Below are 6,599 nucleotides of genomic sequence, written 5' to 3' on the forward strand. Positions count from 1 at the left end.
CGCCGGAAGTGAGGGTGCAAGGGGGGCCAGTTGCCCCCCACCCCTGAATTTTTAGTGGGAGGGTTTTCTTCCCTCATATCTCGTCGTCTTCACAAATATGCTATGCAGCACCAACAAGAATTTAAGAGTCCATACGCTACGGCATCCTTTACACCTGCACCATTTCTTTCATATACTGTATTCGGGAATTCATTTCCACATAGATATGCAGCATATATATATATATATATATATATATATATATATATATATATATATATATATATATACCAGCACATACATACATAGAGCCTATATAATACCGTATATATAATGTGCAATTTGTATCTCAACCCACACTGGCTGTGCTTACCTCAGCAACCTCAGAATGCTTCCAGCGCTACTGTTCATTCGTGGGCCACTTTTGTATTTATTGACAAGTTGCGCAGATCAGCGCAAGGTTTTGAAATCTCGTTCTTTACTTACTTCAGTTCTCGAAGAAACATTACCTGGCCCAAGTGTTTTAATCACCTTTACGGTTATTAACAAAAGCGTATATCTCTCATTCATCCTAATATTACTATGTTACCCTTCTGTGAACACGGAGGAGTTGCTGTCATCATATCATCGGTTGTTAATATGAACGCACAGAAACCATTAACAATTTCACCTATCTCAGTTAACTGCATCATTAGTATACTCCCTCTTGTCTAATACTAGTGGTGAGAGGAAGGGACGAAAGCGAGGGCAGCAGGGAGAGAGGGAGGAGGGGAGGGAAGAACGTGAAGGAGGGAGGGAGGGAGGAGGGGAGGGAAGAACGTGAAGGAGGGAGGGAGGGAGGAGGGGAGGGAAGAACGTGAAGGAGGGAGGGAGGGAGGGGGGAGGGAAGAACGTGAAGGAGGGAGGGAGGGAGGGGGGAGGGAAGAACGTGAAGGAGGGAGGGAGGGAGGAGGGGAGGGAAGAACGTGAAGGAGGGAGGGAGGGAGGGGGGAGGGAAGAACGTGAAGGAGGGAGGGAGGGAGGGGGGAGGGAAGAACGTGAAGGAGGGAGGCAGGGAGGAGGGGAGGGAAGAACGTGAAGGAGGGAGGGAGGGAGGGGGGAGTGTGAGAAATAACGTGTAGATGAAGTGATGTCTGGCCGGGGACCCAAGGTGAGTGACCCACCCTCCCTCCCTCCTTCTCTCTCGCACTCCCTCCTTCCCTCTCCTTCTCTCCCTCCCTCCCTTCCTTTCTCTCCTTCCTGTCCTTTTTCAGGCTGGTTAGTAGGAAGAGAGGAGCTTTTGCCAAGAAAGTAGAGTCGGTGAATAAAATATAGAGGGCAGTTGTAGAGAGCAGGGTGTAGTAGTAGTAGTAGTAGTAGTAGCAGTAGTAGTAGTAGTAGTAGTAGTAGCAGTAGTAGTAGTAGTAGTAGTAGTAGTAGCAGTAGTAGTAGTAGTAGTAGTAGTAGTAGTAGTAGCTGTTGGTGTTGTTGTAGCCCAGGTTCATCTAAGACATGAACCCAGTGGACTGCTGGCTTGAAGCAGTCCTTATGCCAGTCCACCATCTTCCTTTTGGGGGGCTAGGGGGGGGGCGGAGGGACATTTGTATAGCCGGTAACCGTTCAGTGGAGCCGCCTGGTTATATCAGTGCCACCACGTGATGGCGACTCTCTCCAGCACCATACCCTACTGTAAATTAGATATAAACAAAGAAGTCATCAAACGTGTAAGAAAAACGTATTTGGGAGAGTTACATGGAAAAAAGAAAAAAGAAAAAGAAAACAGGCATTAATCATTCTATTTCTTATATAGATTTTTAAAATAACTGTATATGCTATGGCTTGGAAAAATAAAGCTTTCAATTTTATACATGCCTTCCTTTTCCTTCTTTTTATTTTAATATTTCCACTCCTTTCTTCCTTCACTAGCTACCTACGTTTATCTTGATTCCATTCTCTCTCTCTCTCTCTCTCTCTCCGTTCCTTCTTTTGCATCCTTCAGTCATCCTTCCCTTTTCTCTTCCACTCAATGTTTCTTTTACTTTTTCCCCTGTTTGAGAGAGAGAGAGAGAGAGAGAGAGAGAGAGAGAGAGAGAGAGAGAGAGAGAGAGAGAGAGAGAGAGAGAGAGAGAGAGAGAGAGAATTTTCGTGTTTTTCCTGGTATCTACTGTAGTCGAATTTTATAAGAAATATTCAAATTGGAGATGCCAGATATTGCCTTCATCGATAACTTCCTTACTAAACGGTTCTCCCACAATAAATAAATAACAAATGAATAAACACCTAAATAAATATATGAATAAATAATAAGCTGCTGTTTTTCCTTCCCATCCTTTACATAGTTACGCAAGAGGGGGTGAATTAGGTTTGCGCTAGGCCTACAGATAACCCCTTCAAATCGTAGGCCTATATAAGAGCCCAAAACCAGGCCATCGCTTACCGCTGTGTCACATACTCGCATTATCGGCAGAGAGAGAGAGAGAGAGAGAGAGAGAGAGAGAGAGAGAGACGGGTTTTTGTTTACTTTTTGTACCCGCCCAAACTGACTGTAAATTTTTATATAACTTCGAAAGCTATTTCATGAAAATTTCGACGGAATCGAACCAGACAAAAATAAATAAAGAATGTAACAGAACTAAGTTAGCGTAGTTTCTTAACACAAGGAAGAAGGAACCAAAGGCCAGGAGCCCGCGAGATTGTTCATAAGAAAAAAAGAAAAAAAAAACTAAAATGATAATTACAGTATATATCCTAACGGCTACTGCGCCTCCCATAATCCCCGCGTTCAAACCTAACCTTGAAAATGGAGAAATCGTTCCCCAGTGGTTGCTTTGCGATAAAATTAAAGGTAGAAATAGATCGAATTACAATGAAAAAATAATAAATAAAATCATAGTTCCAGCCAACAACAGAATTACGAAATATTTATCATTTTTTTTCGGTATTCGACAATTCTGACACTTTCTTTCTACGGCATTTTCGTCGCAAATTATTTTTAGTTTGCCCTTGAAGATAACCTAACCTAACCTAACCTGACCTAACCTTCAGCAGTAACATAAAAATACTTTGTGACGAAAACGCTATAGATGAAAAGTAGCTTAGGATTGTCTAAAATACCGAAAAAACATCAAACTTTCGTAATTCTGTTCCTGGCTGAAACTATAATAATACTAAAAAGTTATCAGAACTGGAGGACTGCGCCCCCAGACCCCCTCCCACCACCACCTCATAGCGTTCAAATGTTTCAAAAATCCAGAAATCGTAAATTCTTATAAATATCCATCCTCTATAGTACCATGCTTGTCCTTGATGCAGTTACACGGTAGTTTACAATTAGGACAGTCAACAGCTCTTGGTAGCACTCCGTCTTGGGGAAAATTTCTTCACAAACGACCAATAATTGTCAGAACAGCCACCACATCTGCCAGTCATTTTTTAACTAATATATTCATAGCTCACGAGGTGCGGCTGCTTACTCGAGTCGTATTACAGTTATATATTGCGGTTTGTGTTTATTTGTGACAATCTATCTCTATCTATTGCCAGAAGCCACAATCCCGTAAGGGGTGACCATTTGACTTTGAGTTATTTGTTTTACGGGGAGGGGCACTAACCCTCCACCAACCCACTTGCTGACACGTAGGGAAACTTTGTAAAAAAAAAAAGTCAATGAGACCAGTAAATTCAAAAGGAAACTTCCCAACTCCATGGTTGTCCGAAACAGCAAACTGTCCACATATACTGAGTTCCACGAAAATAAACGTTTACCTTTCATAAATCTATCTATCTATCTATCTATCTATTGCCAGACGCCATAATCCCGTAAGGGGTGGCCACTTGACTTTGAGTTACTTATTTTACAGGGAGGGGCACTAACCCTCCACCAACCCACTCGTTGACATGTAGGGAGCACGTATGGGTTGGTTATATGGTAACCACCCAGCGTTGTAAATGGTTTCTTGGTGCATCCAGCAATTAAATTTGCATCTCTATGGGATAACCGATTCACTGAGGTTCAGTCACTTCTACCATACCATCATACAAATCCTGGTCCAGTGTTAAACAACAAAAATTAAAAAACAAAAGTGCACGGGTACCACCAAGGTCCTGCCCTCCATATGACGGTGCGTAACTGTATGTGATAAATAATTTTCAACTTACCAGTAACGAAGCACTGTACACCAGCAACTGAAGTACGCTGGGACCACCGAGATTTGGGTCATTTAGTTATTTTTCCTGCACCGTTTGCTGTCACAATGCCCCTCTTTTGGCGCCCAAGATGCCGTAAGATGCAATTTCTGTCCTAAATCAGTTTTCCAACGATGGTGCAACGTTTCACAACACGGACGTCCACAGTACATGCTCACGTACCACCAATAACAAAAACAGTGCACGAGGGAAGTGATGAAACGTGAAAAATACACTTAAATGAGGTCAGAGTTCCCAGGTTTGGCCGTTTGTTTACCCAGGCGTCCTCCAGGTAAACACTCATGGCGTCACGCGTTTGTCTTTTTTTTTTTTTTTTTTTTTTTAGCGGAGATAAATCCTGGCAATCGATGCGTTAATATTTTCATGAAATCAACTGCACAATTGATTTAAACCAAGCACCTGAAACACAAGGGCTGCGTTTTAACTTATTCTTGCTGTAAGTAGACGCCATTGTTCAGCCTACTGAGACTTCGAACTCGACAACTTAGATATCCTTTATGATTAACCTTTTGAATACGATAGGTAGTGTTCTACGTAAAAAAAAAAAAAAAAAAAAGCCAGAAGATAGAGTAGAATATATAAGACGTCGTGGTGAATGAATGTCATATCTTCAAAATTCAAAACAACTAATCTAGCTTCAGCGTGAACTTATATTTCAGTGTTTATAATTTGGAACCTCAGTTCGCCAACTTCCTTACACTTTCAGTTTTTCCTCTCCTCACAATATCTTTCCTTACATTATATACACCTAGTTAGCCATCCCAGTTCCATTCTTCAAACGTCTCGAATCAAACTATCCCATGTACTTAATTCTCGGTACATTTATCATTATGCTATCTAAACAGACGACCACCGTCTAGTATGTATTGTAGTATATGTCGTAGATACAAATAAGGTAATAGTAACATTCAAATATACTTCTTTTTTTTTTAAATAAAAGAGCTGTACATCGCTTTCCTCCAGCTCGCATTTACTGATATCAACCCATATATATATATTTTTTTTTTTTTGGTCCATGTCTTCCTGGCCGTGTTGACTGCCCCTGGACCTATAGATTCACAAACTTCCATCTCAAACTAAGATTTGTCTTTGCAAGGACAGAGACATGGAAGGGTTCTACTTTCCTTTGTTGTCTCTCCTACAAAAACTAATCTTACGTCAGGATCAGGCCCTTTTTTTTTTTTTTTTTTTTTCCAAAGTCCTTTCATGTTTTCCTTGTCCTTCATGCAAAAATGATTACACTTGCGACAAAGGTGATCGCAGTCTGCCAGTCGTAACTTAAATATGATTTACAGGAGGAACTAGACAAGGAAGATTTTGCTCTCCTTTCCCTGGTCGTCCCGAAGAATACATTTATAACCTGCAATGATTTTAATTTCGAAACTATAATTTATTTCTGGAGTTGGAACAGGACGAAGAGGAAGATTCGACAGCCTCCATGTCCTTCGCGCACAATTTATCAAGCTACTGGTGCAGGTAACTGGCGCCATTAGCTTCAAGTGTTTGTCCGTCATTTTGTGAGCTAGAAGGTAAAACGAACGCCTAACGTAACACCTTCGGAAGGTAACTGATAACCTGGATGATACGCAGCTCTTATAATCCCGGGAGTGACTGAATAAACTGTCACAGGTTCAAAGGCCTAATTTACGGAGATGCACACCGCGACTAAGCACTTCGTGACGTGTATTCGTTTGACTAAGGTTACCATCACACTATTTACTTATGATCTCCGAGGGTGGTGCAGTTAATGAGGGTTTTATCTAACCCCTCCTGTTAAAAACGAGTTCCCAAAATATAATTGAAGTAAATGGTAAGAATGGACTAGAAAATACGCCACTGGTCAGAAAACGTCAAATGGCACTGGATTGGTAGTACCTTCTAACTAAACCTGTTTAACTCGGCCTAAAATTACCACTCCATCTTGAAGTGATTCTGAGCCAAAGACCAACACTAGATTATGATGCTAGTCACGGAAGGGAATGAGAAAGACGTAAGGGCTATAGTATCGTCTTTTCTGTTAGACCAATGTGAAGTTAACTGCAAAATGACGAATATTTGGGCTGCTTAGGTAAAAAAGAATAGTAATTACGTAAAAGTAGATCGTTTAATTCGATGGACGGAAATACATCTTAAAAATCTACCAACAGCAACTCCAACCTCTCTCTCAAAACTACGGCTCTTAAAGTTTGCCGTATTTCACAGCTCTACCGACCAAACCCACACATCAGCAGCTTTGAAATTCAATAAATGGTACTTATAATTGGGGAGGGGGAGGGGGGCATCTACCCCTAACTCCATAGGGCACCACTAGGCATCAGTAATGTTGTGATAATGAACTACCGCTACGGCCAGTTTTGTCCAGTGTAAACCTTACTTAACATGATCAGCATTTGCTTCAGCACGACACACCGTTCATGCTGGATAATCAAACACCA

The sequence above is a fragment of the Coenobita brevimanus genome, chromosome 21 (genome assembly GCF_032717465.1).
Source record: "Coenobita brevimanus isolate Jiangsu-jjx chromosome 21, ASM3271746v2, whole genome shotgun sequence".
NCBI classification, from domain to species: Eukaryota; Metazoa; Arthropoda; class Malacostraca; order Decapoda; family Coenobitidae; genus Coenobita; species Coenobita brevimanus.